The sequence below is a fragment of the Piliocolobus tephrosceles genome, chromosome 10 (genome assembly GCF_002776525.5).
Source record: "Piliocolobus tephrosceles isolate RC106 chromosome 10, ASM277652v3, whole genome shotgun sequence".
Taxonomy (NCBI): Eukaryota; Metazoa; Chordata; class Mammalia; order Primates; family Cercopithecidae; genus Piliocolobus; species Piliocolobus tephrosceles.
The window spans coordinates 10,508,480-10,523,855 of NC_045443.1; the positions used below are offsets into that span (position 1 = coordinate 10,508,480).

Sequence of the window (15,376 nt, forward strand, 5' to 3'; positions counted from 1 at the left end):
ACTTCTGACCTACAGAACTGTAAGATAATACATTTGTGTTGTTTTAAACCACTAAAGTTGTGGCTTATTGTGTCTCAAATCATTACCAGTGACAACAGAAAACTAACATACACCTAGTGTTGGAAGGGAAAACTTCCTTCTACTCTCTTAGGTTCTGCAGCTGGTTTAAGAATTAAACTGACAAATTAGCTAATCCCAGCTACTCAGGAGGCAGAGAACCTGAGAGGCAGCAGAGGTTGCAGTGAGCCAGAATCACGATAAAATAGATTAAGGCTGGGCGCAGTGGGTCATGTCTGTAATCCCAGCACATTGGTAAGCCGAGGCGGGTGGATCACCTGAGGTCAGGAGTTCGAGACCAGCCTGGGCAACATGGTGAAACCCCGTCTCTACTAAAAATACAAAAATTAGCTGGGCGTGGTTGTTGACGCCTGTGATCCCAGTTAGTCAGGAGGCTGAGGCAGGAGAATCACCTGAACCTGGGCAATGGAGGTTGCAGTGAGCTGAGATTGCACAGAGGCAGGAAAATAGGGTCTGGAGGCAGGGAGCATAGGGCTAATTCACACTTAAGCTATAACAGGAAATATCCTCTCCATAGGGCATATGCCATAAATGACTTTGTCCTCTTCATTTACTTTATCCTCTTCATTTACATAAGGCATACCCCAAGTAGAGGGTACGTAAACTCACAAAAACTCTGTAACAGTGCCTGAATCCCTCTGCTCAGGCCCTTTCCCACACTGTGGAGGGTACTTTCATTTTCCATAAAACCCTTCATTGCTTCCTTGGTTTGTTTGTACATTTTGTTCAGTTCTTTGTTCAAGACGCGAAGAACTTGGATATCCTCCCCTGTTGACATGTTTTGGCAAGGCAGCCAGGAGGGAGAGGTAAGCCCAAAGTTTGGGATTCATTTTTCTCCCTTTCCTTCCTGCTCCATCCATGGAGCAGATTTGGGACTTTCCAACTTGGGACCCTTGGTGGGCAGTCCCTAAACCTGGAAGCAACTGCAGGTTTCTGGCCGTGGCCAGTGAAACTAAGGGGTTTCCTGGTGGAGAAGCCTAACCACCATTGCCCAGATCACTTACGGAATCTGGGTCTTTATTTATTTATGTTTTTTTTTTTTCTCTTTCTTTTTCAGTCTTACAGTGACTTGTTTCTTAGTAGCTCCTTGAAATTGAGGGCAATTGGCTGGGATCACTCCTTGGTACTGCCTGAAGGCCGAGGAGGGAATGGAAATAATTGCCCCGCCCCAAAGGGGGAAGACTTTTTTTTTAATCTTTTCCACCCATGGCCCATGATCTTTACCTGCTGCGCAGTTCAGAGCAAACTTGTACTTATTTCAGGCAACTTAAACCTTCTTTTCATATGCTAAATTCTTCCCATGTCGTACTCTACTGGCTAAGGAACAAAAGGCTCACCGGCATCCAGTTCTCATTACAGTTCTTGGCTATTCTTATAAATCTCATAGTATGCTTTGGAGGGGAAACCTGCATTTGATGCACCCACCTAAGGCCAGAGACGTCTGGAACTCTAAGATTGGACCTTACAGGAGGATGCTCTGGGTTCTGCAGACCTCAAACTCTCCAAAGAGGACGCTCTAGGCAGAGGTTCTAAGGTCTAGTATTAAACCCTCCTTAGAATTTTCTCTTGCAGACCGAGCACGGTGGGTCATGCCCGTAATCCCAGCACTTTGGGAGGCCAAGGTAGGCGGATCATTTGATGTCAGGTGTTTGAGATCAGACTGACAAACATGGTGAAACCCCATCTCTACTAAAAATACAAAAAAATCAGCCAGGCATAGGGGCGCATGCCTGTTGTCCCAGCTACTCAGGAGACTGAGGCAAGAGAATCGCTCGAACCTGGGAGGCAGAGGTTGCAGTGAGCTGAGATCACGCCATTGTACTCCAGCCTGGGCGAAAGAGCCAAACTCAGTCTCAAAAAAAAAAAAAATTAGCTCAACAGTTGCAATGCTGCTTGGCCCCAAAATTTTGTTTAGAATCTGAGATTTACTGTCTAATAGGAAAGTGTGAAGGCATTGCATGTATCCAGGCTTTTGTGCTGCTGTTCTAAGCAGGGGGCCTGGTTAACATGTGACGCCCTCCTTTGGTACTGTTTGGCCCCAGTGCTCCTGGAAGTCTAGGGAGGCTGGGAGGCTTAGCCTTTCAATATCAAACTGCCGTGGAGACTGCTTTACCTGAAATTTTGGTTCAGAGCCTTCCTTGTATTTTCTATTAGGTTGGAGTAAAACCACAAGCTTGTATTGCTGTCTCATGGCTGAGGTTCCAAAGTATTGGATCTTTGTTGATGTGTGTGTATACATATCTAGATGTGTTTATTTGTATGTACACTTACTGTTGTATGTTGTTTCTACCAAATTGGCTTGTAAGTAAAAGTGCGCTCATAAATTAAGTAAATAAGTCTAAGCAATTTTCAAGTTCGTGTGACTTAAAGTGTAACTTAAGCTAGCTTTAAAATTATTGGCGGAATAAAAATAGAAATGCCTTCAGAATTGTCAGCATACCTTCCACCGTTAACAGCGCCACTGCATTCCAGCCTGGGTGACAGAGAGAGACTCTGCCTCAAGAAAAAAAATGAAAAGACCCAAAGAGGCAATCGGCCCTCCATATCTGCAGGTTCCACATCCATAGACTAAGCAAACCTCAGGTGAAAAATATTTAGAAATAAATAAAAAATAGGCCGGGCGCAGTGGCTCACGCCTGTAATCCCAGCACTTTGGGAGGCCAAGGCAGGCAGATCACCTGAGGTAAGGAGTTTGAGACCAGCCTGACCAACATGGAAAAACCCCATCTCTACTAAAAATACAAAATTAGCAGGGCGTGGTGGCACATGCCTGTAATTCCAGCTATTCAGGAGGCTGAGGCAGGAGAATCGCTGAACCTGGAAGGCAGAGGTTGCATTGAAGCAAAGGTTGCATTGAAGCAGAGGTTGCGGTGAGCCGAGATCGCGCCATTGCACTCCAGCCTGGGCAACAAGAGTGAAACTCCATCTCAAAAAAAAAGAAGGAAAAACTACAAATATACAAATTTATAAAACACCAATTCAGTATAACAACAACTTACACAGCATTTACATTATATTAGGTATAAGATATCTAGAGATGATTTGAAGTATACAGGAGGGCCAGGTGCAGTGATTCATGCCTATAATCCCAGCGCTTTGGGAGGCCAAGGCAGGTGGATTGCTTAAGGCCAGGAGTTCAAGACTAGCCTGTCCAACTGGTGAAACCCCGCATCTACTAAAAATAGAAAAATTAGCCAAGTGTGGTAGTGCACGCCTGCAATCCCAGGCTGAGGCACAAGAACCGCTGGAACCCAGGAGACAGAAGTTGCAGTGAGCCGAGATCACACCACTGCATTTCAGCCTGAGTGACAGCAAGACCCTCTCTCAAAAAAATTTTTAAAAAGTATACAGGAAGATGTGCATAGCTTGTATGCAAATACTATGCCATTTTACAAAAGAGACTTGAACATCCCCAGATTTTTACATATGCAGGGGGTGGCAACTAGAACCAATACCCTGTACATACCAAGGAACTACTGTATACCTTTTTACACAAAGAATTATAAATTATGGGGGTGTGACAAGACAAAGGGGCTTTTTGTGTAATGGCAGTAAATTGTGGGACAGTGACTAGGAAATATAAAGGGGGAACCAGTGGAAGTTAAAGGTTATTTTAGTAAGACTGTTTGCATAGGTCTATTTCAGTGTCAATTCCCTTTCTGTGGTGATAAGAATGTTCTCTTCCTTGTGCACAGAGGGCACGTTTCTCATGGAAAATTGTATGACCTGCTTTCAGGTAGAAAGGGAGAATCAGAGAGCTTTTCCTGCATCAGCTGTTTCTCCACTACCTTCAGCTCAAATGAATATGCCAAAACAACATATTTTGGGGTGGCATATTATGAAGCCCTTTGTTTTAAATTTTTCAAAAAGCAGCAAGCACTAAACATTCTCTGCTGCCTGAAGTTTAGCCAGTTGCCAGCTGCATTAGTGCGCTGGCAACAGAGGAATTCATGTTGTCACAACGTTGGACTAATCAATGAGTAAGTGCTCAGGTATCATTTTGAGGGGCAGCATTTTAGTTCTGTAAAAGTAATATTAAAATATAATTTTCAAAAAGCTAGAATCATAACTCATGCAAATATAAAATGAATACATGTCAAAGATTTTATACAACTTATTAATGAAAGAATCTATAAGATATCAAAATCAGTTCAAAGTGCATTTGAGAAGCCTGGCAATTTAACAAAGGAATGTTAGTAAGATTGCTGTGTTGGATACAAAAATGGTTAATGTCCTATAGGACCATGAACCATAACCTTCAGGATTATCCTTTCCACCACCAGACAGCAACCGGTTGCAGCTAAGAGTTAATCTCTGCCTCTTCTGACTTGTGAAGTAACTGAATTGATGGGAATCAATCAAAGACACAAGCCCAGTATTGAACTGAAAGAACACCTAGTAACCTCTTCCTTTTCCAACTTTCAGAGAATATCTGTGGCAAATATAAATCTGACTAAGGAAACTGTTAGAGTTCCCAGAGTCCGAGAGAATGGGTTGCCCCATCAGTGCACTCTGCCTCAGTTCTTTTTCTTGATGACACCGGAGATAGCCAGTCATCACACATTCAGCAAACCTGCTCCTCCCTTAGACTTCCCTGATTTGGAAAGTGGCAATCCCAATGGCCCAAGCAGAAAACGTTGAAGTCATTCTTGACTGTTCTCTTTAGATCACCCCCTCCATCTGAGTCATCCATTTATTCAATATTCAACAAAAATACATGAAGGGCCCCCCAAGACAGTCACTTTTTTTTCTGTCATGAGTGGCCATCTGTAGACAAAACAGACAAAATGTTTACCCTCATGGAGTTCACTTGGTAGTGGGGGAGAAAACAAACAAATCAGTAAAATCTAAAATCCATAGGAATTCAGATGATGAGAACTGCTATGGGAAAATTTTTTTAATGGAAAAATATCAGGAGAATTGGGAGATGGGGCTTAGAATTTTAACAGAGTGGTCAGGAAGACTTCACAGAGTAAGTGGCATTTATGAAAAGATATAAAGGGAACAAGAAAGGGGGCACGTGTGTATCTGCTTCAGGCAGAGGATTGTTTGCCCAGTGTGTGCCCAGCAAGCAGAGTGTGCCTGGACCATAGTGAGTGAGATGGTTTAGCTGTGTCCCCACCCAAATCTCAACTTGCATTATATCTTCCAGAATTCCCACGTGTGGGCTGGGCGTGGTGGCTCATGCCTGTAATCCCAACACTTTGGGAGGTCAAAGTGGGTGGCTCAACTGAGGTCAGAAGTTTGAGACCAGTCCAGCCAACATGATGAAACCCCGTCTCTACTAAAAATACAAAAATTAGCTGGGTGTGGTGGCACGTGCCTGTAGTCCCAGCTACTCAGGAGGCTGAGACAGAAGAATCACTTGAACCCAGGAGGCGGAGGTTGCACTGAGCTGAGATCTCACCACTGCAGTCCAGCCTGGGCGACAGAGCAAGACTCCATCTCAAAAAAAAAAAAAAAAAAGAATTGAGGTTTGGGAATCTCCGCCTAGATTTCAGAAGATGTATGGAAATGCCTGGATGCCCAGGCAAAAGTTTGCTGCAGGGGCGGGGCCCTCATGGAGAACCTCTGCTAGGGCAGTGCAGAAGGGAAATGTGGGGTTGAAGCCCCCAAAAGAGTCCCTACTGGGGCATCACCTAGTGGAGCTATGAGAAGAAGGCCACTGTCGTCCAGACCCCAGAATGGTGGTTCCACTGACAGCTTGCACTATGCGCATGGAAAAGTTGCAGACACTCAATGCGAGCTTGTGAGAGCAGCCAGGAGGGAGGCTGTACCCTGCAAAGCCACAGGGGTGGAGCTGCCCAAGACCATAAGAACCCACCTCTTGCATCAGCATGACCTGGATGTGAGACCTGGAGTCAAAGAAGACCATTTGGAGCTTTAAAATTTGACTGCTCTACTGGATTTTGGACTTGCATGGTCCCTGTAACTCCTTTGTTTTGGCCAATTTCTCTCATTTGGAACGGCTATATTTACCCAATACCTGTATCCCAGTTGTATCTAGAAAGTAACTAGTTTGCTTTTGATTTTACAGGCTCATAGGCAGAAGGGACTTGCCTTGTCTCAAATGAGACTTTGAAGGGGTGGCCTGCCCCTCCACATCTGTGGGCGTTTCTTGTTAGGTGGAATGAGAGACTTGAGAAAAGAAATGAGACACAGAGACAAAGTATAGAGAAAGAAAAAGTGGGCCCAGGGGACTGGCGCTCAGCATACAGAGGACTCGTGCCGCACCAGTCTCTGAGGCACCGGTCTCTGAGTTCTGTCAGTATTTATTGATCATTATCTTTACCATCTTAGAAAAAGGGAAGTGGCAGGATAATAGGATCATCGTAGGGAGAAGGTCAGCAGTAAGACATATGAATAAAGATCTCTGTGACAGGAATAAGTTTAAGGAAAAGTGCTGTGCCTTGATATGCATATACAAACATCTCCATAAACCTTTTTAGTGCATAAAGAGCAGTATTGCGGCTAGCACGTCCCACCTTCAGCCCTAAGGCAGTTTTCTCCTTTCTCAGTAAATAGAACATACAGTCAGGTTTTACACCGAGATGTGCCATTGCCCAGGGACGGGCAGGAGACAGATGCTTTTCTCTATCTCAACTGCCAGGAGGCCTTTCCTCTTATGTTAGTCCTCCTCAGCACAGACCCTTCACAGGGTGTCAGGCTGGGGGATGATTAGGTCTTTCCCTTCCCACGAGGCCATATTTCAGACTATCACATGGGGAGAAACCTTGGACAATACCTAGCTTTCCTAGGCAAAGGTCCCTGCGACCTTCTGCAGTGTATGTGTCCCTGGGTACTTGAGATTAAGAGAATGGTGATAACTTTTAACCAGCAAGCTGCCTTCAGGCACTTGTTTAACAAAGCACACCCTGCACAGCCCAAATCCGTTAAACCTTGAGTCACCACAGCACATGTCTCTTGCAAGGACAGGGTTGGGGGTAGGGTTACAGATTAACAGCATCTCAAATACAGAACAAAATAGAGTCTCTTATGTCTACTTCTTTCTATGTAGACACAGTAACAGTGTGATCTCTCTTTCTTTTCCCCACAAGACTTTGGACTGTGAACTTTGGGGTTAATACTGAAATGAGGTAAGACTTTGAGGGACTGTTGGGAAGGCATGATTGGTTTTGAAATGTGAGGACATGAGATTTGGAGGGGCTGGGGCAGGATGATATGGGGTTTTGCTGTGTCCCCACCCAAATTTCAATTTGAATTGTATCTCCCAGAATTCCCATGTGTTGTGGGAGGGACCCAGGGGGAGGTAATTGAATCATGGGGACCCGTCTTTCCCGTGCTATTCTGATGATAGTGAATAAGTCTCATGAGATCTTATGGGTTTATCAAGGGGTTCTGCTTTTGCTCCTTCCTCATTTTTCTCTTCCACTGCCATGTAAAAAGTGCCTTTTACCTCTCGCCATGGTTCTGAGACCTCCCCAGCCATGTGGAACTGTAAGTCCAATTAAACCTCTTTTTCTTCCCAGTCTCAGGTATGTCTTTATTTATTAGCAGTGTGGAAATGGGCAAATACAGTAAGCCCGGAAGAGAGGAGCTGGAAGTAAGGTCAGAGTTGTAACAAAGTGTGGGAGTGCCAGGGGAGAGGAGAAGGGGGAGGAAGAGAGCAAATAACAATTATAAAAACTGACTTTAGCTTTGTTGGAGCTCAGAAAATGATACCCCAAAGTATGGCACTTTGGCATGCTGAGTACTTTAGAGACTAAAAAGCCTCTAAGCAAAGTCTCTCTGACCTCCTTGCCCTCCCGTCTCTCGCCTCTCTTTGTCCCCTGAAGAGTCACAGAAACCGTATTTCCTCTTCCCCAAGGTTTATCACAGAAACTAGAACTTCTCTCCCCACGAACAAGCCATAAAACCTAGAAAGGTCACTCTCTCTGTTCTCCGTTGAAGACCCTCATTCCAAAAGGGTCCTGCCCCAAACCCAGGAAGAAAGAATGCTGCACAGAGAGGCCAAGAAGGATCTGAACAGACAGGCCTTGCTGGGTTTCCCCGCTTGGTCCATTACCATTAGATCATACCCTTTTTGTCCAATCACATTCCTACACCGCTGCCCATTCTTCATCAGACCTAAGCACAGAAACAGTTTTCTCTGGGTCTTTTGGTCTTCATTTCTGAAGACTCTGGCGTCACCTAAAACTTTGATGAAGTACATTTGTTATGTTTTTCTTAACCTTTCTTTTATTATAGGAGTGCCAGCCATGACCCTTATGATGGGTGAGGAAAGATATCACACTTTTTTACCTTTACAGCTTTTATTGTGACTGGGAACTGTTGGAAGGATTTGAATAGAGTGGTAGTAATGTGGTTTGACTTACATTTTAGCATCATCACTGTGGTTGCTGTGTTAAGAATAGGCCTGAGAGACAGGGATGGAAACAAGTAAATGTTAGGAGGCTGTTGCAGTAGACCAGAGGAGTAACAATAGAGGTGGTGAGAAGTAGTTGGATTCTGAATATATTTTGAAGCTAGTGTCAACCGGATTTGGAGACACAGTGGCTGTGGGATGTGAGAAAAAGAGAAAAAACAGAGGTGCCTCCACAGTTTTTGGCCTAAGAATAAACTTTAGAGATTATCCTATAAGAGGATATCTAGAGCTATCATATTCTTATTTTGTTGTTGAGATGGAATTTCACTCTTGTTGCCCAGGCTGAAGTGCAATGGCGCAATCTCGGCTCACCACAACCCCTGCCTCCCAGGTTCAAGTGATTCTCCTGCCTCAGCCTACTGAGTAGCTGGGATTACAGGCATGCACCACCATGCCTGGCTAATTTTGTATTTTTAGTAGAGACAGGGTTTTACCATATTGGCCAGGATGATCTCAATCTCTTGACCTTGTGATCTGCCCACCTCGGTTTCCCAAAGTGCTGGGATTACAGGTGTAAGCCACCGCACCCGGCGAGGCAGAGTTCTACTCTTGTCACCCAGGCTGGAATGCTATGGCACAATCTCGGCACACTGCAACCTCCACCTCCTGGGTTCAAGTGATTCCACTGCCTCCATCTCCCGAGGAGCTGGGAATACAGGCATGCGCCAGCCACCATGCCCAACTAATTTTGTAATTTTAGTAGAGACGGGGTTTCACCACGTTGGCCAGGCCGGTCTCAAACTCCTGAACTCAGTAGTAGAATAGGAGGCATATGGCCTCCCAAAGTGCTGGGATTACAGGCATGAGCCACTGTACCCAGCCTGTGTTAGATGACTTATTGTCTAACCCTTAAAATTTTTTATAATTGTCTTTTTCTTTTAAAATTCTTATTTTTAAAAAATTGGTTTGGTTTTGTTTTTGAAACAGGGTCTCACCCTATTTTCCAGGGCATGATCTCGGCTCACTGCAGCCTCTATCTCCTAAGTTCAAGCAATCCTTCCACCTCAGCATCCCTAGTAGTTGGGGTACAGGCAGGCACCACCACACCTGGCTAATCTTTTTGTATTTTTTGTGGGGATGGGGTTTCACTATGTTGCCCAGGCTGGTCTTGAACTCCTGGGCTCAAGGGATCTTCCCAGGTTGGTCTCCCAAAGTGCTGGAATTACACATGTGAGCCACCATGCCCAGTCTCCATCTTGGTTCTAACCTCCAAGCTGCCCTTCTTAATCCCTGAGTGTAGGTTGAGCTAACTTTGAGAGGAACTTAGTTTATAGTTTAACTTTGTATGACCACTTGAGACTGAAATATGACTCCCAAGCAGTTAGTCTACTACAGGCAATGAGCAAGTTGTCAAACCTGCTCAGTAGTTCAGTTTCCTGCAGGAAAGTATATGCCACTCTGGCATAAGAATTATTTTGAGCTGAAAGCAATTTAGAGAAACCAAACACAGGGCAAGCTCCCTGCCCTCCCTATGTGAAAACGGGGCATATGTTCTCCTTGTGCAGGCGACCGCCCCCTTTCCCATACCAGGAAGGGAAGAACAGCTCTTATCACCAAAGATGGAAATGGCAAGAGAGAGATGACATAAGTGTCTACATGAATAAACCTTACTAACTAGCCCTAATCTCCCATTAGTATTTCCCATATATTTACCTCCCCACAATTTACTACCTCCTAGAACTAGAAAGTCAGAAACCCCTTTTCTTTGCCTTGTAACTTCTCTACACATTTATTGTCCTTCCTCTAAATGGCATAAAAACCCCCAAGCCTCGCTGTCTCTTCTCTTCTCTATGGATCACCCCCACCTTTTGCCACATTAAACTTATAAAATAAAACTTGGGGCCAGGCATGGTGGCTCACGCCTGTAATCCCAGCTCTTTGGGGGGGCCAAGGCGAGTGGATCATCTGAGGTCAGGAGTTAGAGACCAGCCTGGCCAACACAGCAAAACCCTGGTAGAGCAAAGGAAAAACCTTTTTCCTCCTCGGCAACCCTCTTTAGATATGACCAAGGAGGATCTCCCAGAGGGTGGAGTGATAGGCACTCCACCAACTGGTGAGTCCTTCCTGGGGGACAAATTGGGACCTGATGAGGAAATTCCTCATTCCTACGGTAAGAAACCGTCTGCTCATTTGTCTAGAATTTCTACAGAATGCTTTGTATTTCCCTTTCCTAAGGGGAAGGTTTTCCTGGCCCCATTCAACCATCGTTGATGGTAGGAGATGGGGCACAGATACCTTGTCTTTTTAGTTCGTACGTCTCTGGATCAAAAACAGCCACGTCTGAATGTGGTGCGAGCACTGCCTCGCATCATTCCCAAATATAAGGGCTATCACACGTCACCTAGAGATTCTGAACTTTGAGCTTAATCCTGTAACTGGACAGGATTTGAGGGTTGTCTCTCTTTGTGGGGTATTTTGCATATGGAAAGGAGAGAGAAACTAATATGTATGGTGATAAATAGATAAAAGTGGGCTGGGCATGGTGGCTTATATCTGTAATCCCAGCACTTTCTGAGACTGAGATGGGCGGATCACCTGAGGTCAGGAGTTCGAGACCAGCCTGGCCAACATGGTGAAACCTCGTCTCTACTAAAAGTACAATAACTAGCTGGGCATGGTGGCAGGCACCTGTAATCCCAGCTACTCTAGAGGCTGAGGCAGGAGAATCAGTTGAACCCAGGAGGCGGAGATTGCAGTGAGCCAAGATCATGCCATTGCACTCCAGCCTGGGCGAAAACAGCAAAACTCAGTCTCAAAAAAAAGATAAAAGTGATATTATAGATATTAGATATTTATCAGATTGATAAAAGTGATTAAACATGCCCGGCGCAGTGACTCATGCCTATAATTCCAGCACTTTGGGAGGCCAAGGTGGGTGGATCACTTGAGTTCAGGAGTTCAAGACCAGCCTGGTCAACATGGTGAAACCCCATCTCTACTAAAAACTCAAAAATAAAATAAAATTAGCTGGGCGTGGTGGCCTGCACCTGTAGTCCCAGCTAGTCGGGTGGCTGAGGCACAAGAATCACTTGAACCCAGGAGGCATAGGTTGCTGTGAGCCAAGATTGTGCCACTAGACTCCAGCCTGGATGACAGAACAAGAGTCTGTCTAAATAAATAAATAAAACCTCTGAAAGATAATACAGAAAACTATCTTCATGACCTTGGAGTAAGGAAGTTCTTAAGTCATTAAATATACTAACAATAAAGGAAAAGATTGTTGTATTGAGCATTAAAGTTGAAAGCATTTAATTATTAAGGCACCATTAAAAGGCAACCCACAAATTTCAATCAAAACCACAATGAGATACCACCTTACACCAACTAGGATGTCTAGAATCAAAAAGACAAACAATAACAAGTGTTGGTGAGGATGTGGAGAAATCAGGACTGTCACATACTGCTGATAGGAATTTAAAATGGAAGAGTGGCTGTGGAAAACATTTTGAGTTTTGCTTTGTGGCAAGCCACAAATATATAAGAATATATAAGAACTCCTAGGCCAGGTGCAATGGCTCACGCCTGTAATCCCAGCATTTTGGGAGGCCAAGGTGGGCAGATCACCTGAGGTCAGGAGTTCGAGACCAGCCTGGCCAACATGGTGAAACCCCATCTCTACTAAAAATACAAAAATTAGCCAGGTGTGGTGGTGCATGCCTGTAATCCCAGCTACAGGCTGAGGCATGAGAATCACTTGAACCCAGAGGTTGCAGTGAGCCGAGATCACACCACTGCACTACAGCCTGGGCAACAGAGTGAGACTCTATCTCTAAAAAAAAAAAAAAAAGAAATGAAATGAAAAGAAAAAAGAGAATCCAAAAGAAAAATGGGCAAAGGATTCAAGCAAAATATGGTATCTAAATAGTCAAAAATGTAGAAAAATTCCTCAACCTCATTAGTAATCAAATTAGGTAGAAGTGCAAATAAAAACATAATGAAATATAATATCATTACACATGTTCCAAATTAGCTGAAATTTTAAAATGTGATAATGCCAAAAGTTAAAAGCGTTTGACATTATCTAGTAAAATTTAAGATTCAACTGTTTGTGACCCAGTCATCTCACTCTTATGAACCTGTGCCTGTGTCCACTTGGAGTCATGTACAAGGATGTTCACAACAACAACTGTTCATCAGCAATAAAATGGCTACATTGTCATTTGTTCATCCAATGGTAAAAATTCGACACTACAGTGAAAATAAATGAAGTATAGCTACAGGCAACAATATATATGAATCTTAAAAACCTAATATTAAGTAATGGAAGCCCAGACAAAAGAATACATGCTGTCTGAAATACTTGTTCATTTATATCAAGTTCAAAGCCAGACAGAACTAAACTTCAATGTTTGGAAAGGCATACATAGGTATTATAACCAGAAAGTAAAGCAAGGAAATTATTACTGCTAATGTCAACGGAGTAGTTTCCTCTGGGGGCTGGGAAGGGGATTTGATGGGGAATTGGTACGTATGAGCTATGGGTTGCTGGCAATCTATTCCTAGATCTAGGGAGTGGCTACACTCTTTATGTTAATCTAAATTAATGTTTAAACGCTCTTCCTTTAATAAATGGTTTTCTAAAGTAATCTAAAAAACACAAAACAACAAAAAACTTCCCAGCAAGGAAAGTCAGAGTTAGAAATTATGGCTGTGAGTGATAAATCTGCTGCTTATCATAGACTTTTGTATAGGTCTGTTGTCTATTTGTTGACATTTTTGTGGTCACAGTGGGAAAGAGAGAGAGCTAAGTAAATGTCATCCATTTCTATAGCATCTCTATGTTTGAAGATGAAGCTTTGTGGTTTATAATGTATTTCCCCTAAAGGAAATAAAATTTTAAAGAGTTAACATGAGAATTCAGAGAATCGCCATTTGCAAAATTAATTTTTTAATATTAAAGTGTTTATCAAAATAAAAGACTTTAAATGTGCCCCTTATACATTTTTAAGTTGACATCTAAAATTTGACATCACAAATGTAAATAGTTACAAAGCATGTAATTACTGGCAGATTTGTAAAAATTGATTTTAAATTAAACATCATTCTTATAAATATATTCAGTAGAATACATGTAAAAGACAGAGGCCAGAGGCTATCACCTAATTTAAAAATACATGAAAAAGTACTTATTTACTTGATTGTTTTTGTAGGTTGGGCAGTGGCTCGCCATGTTGTCCAGGCTGGTCTTGAACTCCGGGGCTCAAGCAATCCTCCCACCTCAAGACTCCCAAAGTTCTGGGACTACAGTCATAAGACACCACCGCAGCTAAAAAGGTCTTTATTTTCATCAAAGTGTTATTTTTAGCATTAAAATTTTGTCATTTTTTTCCTCCTCGATCTAGTATTGACATTCCATTTTTCTCACAGATTTTATCATGCTCTATTTTATGCTTGGTTGATCGCCTTTTCCCCTAGAGCCTAAGGTGTGGCCCTGCCAACAACTTGTTTTCAGCCCAATGAAACCCATTTCAGACTTCTGACCTGCAGAACTAGAAACTAAACTGAAACTACATCCATAACATTTTTTTTTCCAGGAGAAATAACTTTCTTTGGACTGAGAGCTGGAGAATGACAATAGGACCTGAGACAGCATATTGGGCTAAGGAGGAGAGGTGAGGTTCCCAAACAGCAGTCAAAGCTCATCGACCAAACAGATTCTACTTCCCAGCAACCTTGAGTTAGTGCAACCAACAAAAGGCCTGCTGGGGAATGTATTTGCCACTGACTTCCCCAAGTATGCCAACATTACAAAAAAGATAGAGGTTTTTCATCATCATTAAATTTCCACAAACCTCCCCAATCACAAGTATTAGAAGCAGAAGTAAAAAACCATGTTTTACAGATCTCAAACTTGTCTTCAATATTTAGTTCATCACCTTCAAAAACTGGTTCCCTTGCTAAACTCATTAGCCATATGATCTATCCAAGCAGCAAGAAGATGGCCAGGCCATGGCAATCCTCTTCCCATTTTCCCTAGCGGCTCAGGGCTGAACAGCAGGGTGAGGCGCAGGTGCGGGTAGGGGTGGAGAGCAGAAGGGCTACTTTCCCCAGTACAACATGGCATCTGAAGCTTGATGGGAGAGCAGAACTGATGACACTTGAGAGAAGGGTCCAGGGCCTGTATTCAGTCAGAATCACTGATGGAAGAAGAGGAGGAATATTTGCCATGCTTGTGGTGCTTATGCATCTTTTTATGGGCTTTCTTCATTTTCTTCTGCATCTTGTCTACTATCACTGCTGGTCCGACCATGCCAGGAGCCAAGGGATTCACAGGAGGCATTCCAGGGGCAGGCGGTGGGTATGGAGAAGGTAGGGACCTGAGGGTTGGCATCCTGGATACCCTGGCTGTGGCACAGGATGAGGGGCCTACCTGGGGGGAAAGCTGGATTGCCCTGGGGAGGTCCTGGGGGAGGAGGACGGGAGCCTGGGGGAAAGGGTGAGTTGATAGGTGGCGGGATTGGAACCTCCAAGTTACCCGATGTTGGGGGGATATGGATTTGGCCCTGGCTGCCCGGCATTGAAATTCCATGTTTAGGTGTGTCCTCCAGCCTGGAGAACTACCAGGACTTCCATATAAGAAATGTCTGTTTTCTGACCGGGTGCAGGGGCTCATGCCTGTAATCCCAGCACTTTGGGAGGCTGAGGCGGGTGGATCACGAGGTCAGGAGTTCGAGACCAGCCTGGCCAAGATAGTGAAACCCTGTCTCTTTCCACACCTCCTGGGCTTGATGAGTTCTCCCCATAAAATATGTTTTTTAAAAAAGAAATCACGGCCAGGCATGGTGATTCACACCTGTAATCCCAGCACTTTGTGAGGCCGAGGTGGGCGGATTACTTGAGGTCAGGAGTTCAAGACCATCCTGACCAACATGGTGAAACCCCATCTCTACTAAAAATAGGAAAATTAGCTGG

At 43.9% G+C, this 15,376-nt stretch overlaps 1 pseudogene; it reads right to left on the minus strand.

The window, feature by feature from the left end:
* Positions 1 to 14,588: 14,588 nt before the first annotated feature.
* LOC111526628 lies at positions 14,589 to 14,992 on the minus strand (annotated as a pseudogene).
* Positions 14,993 to 15,376: the final 384 nt, after the last annotated feature.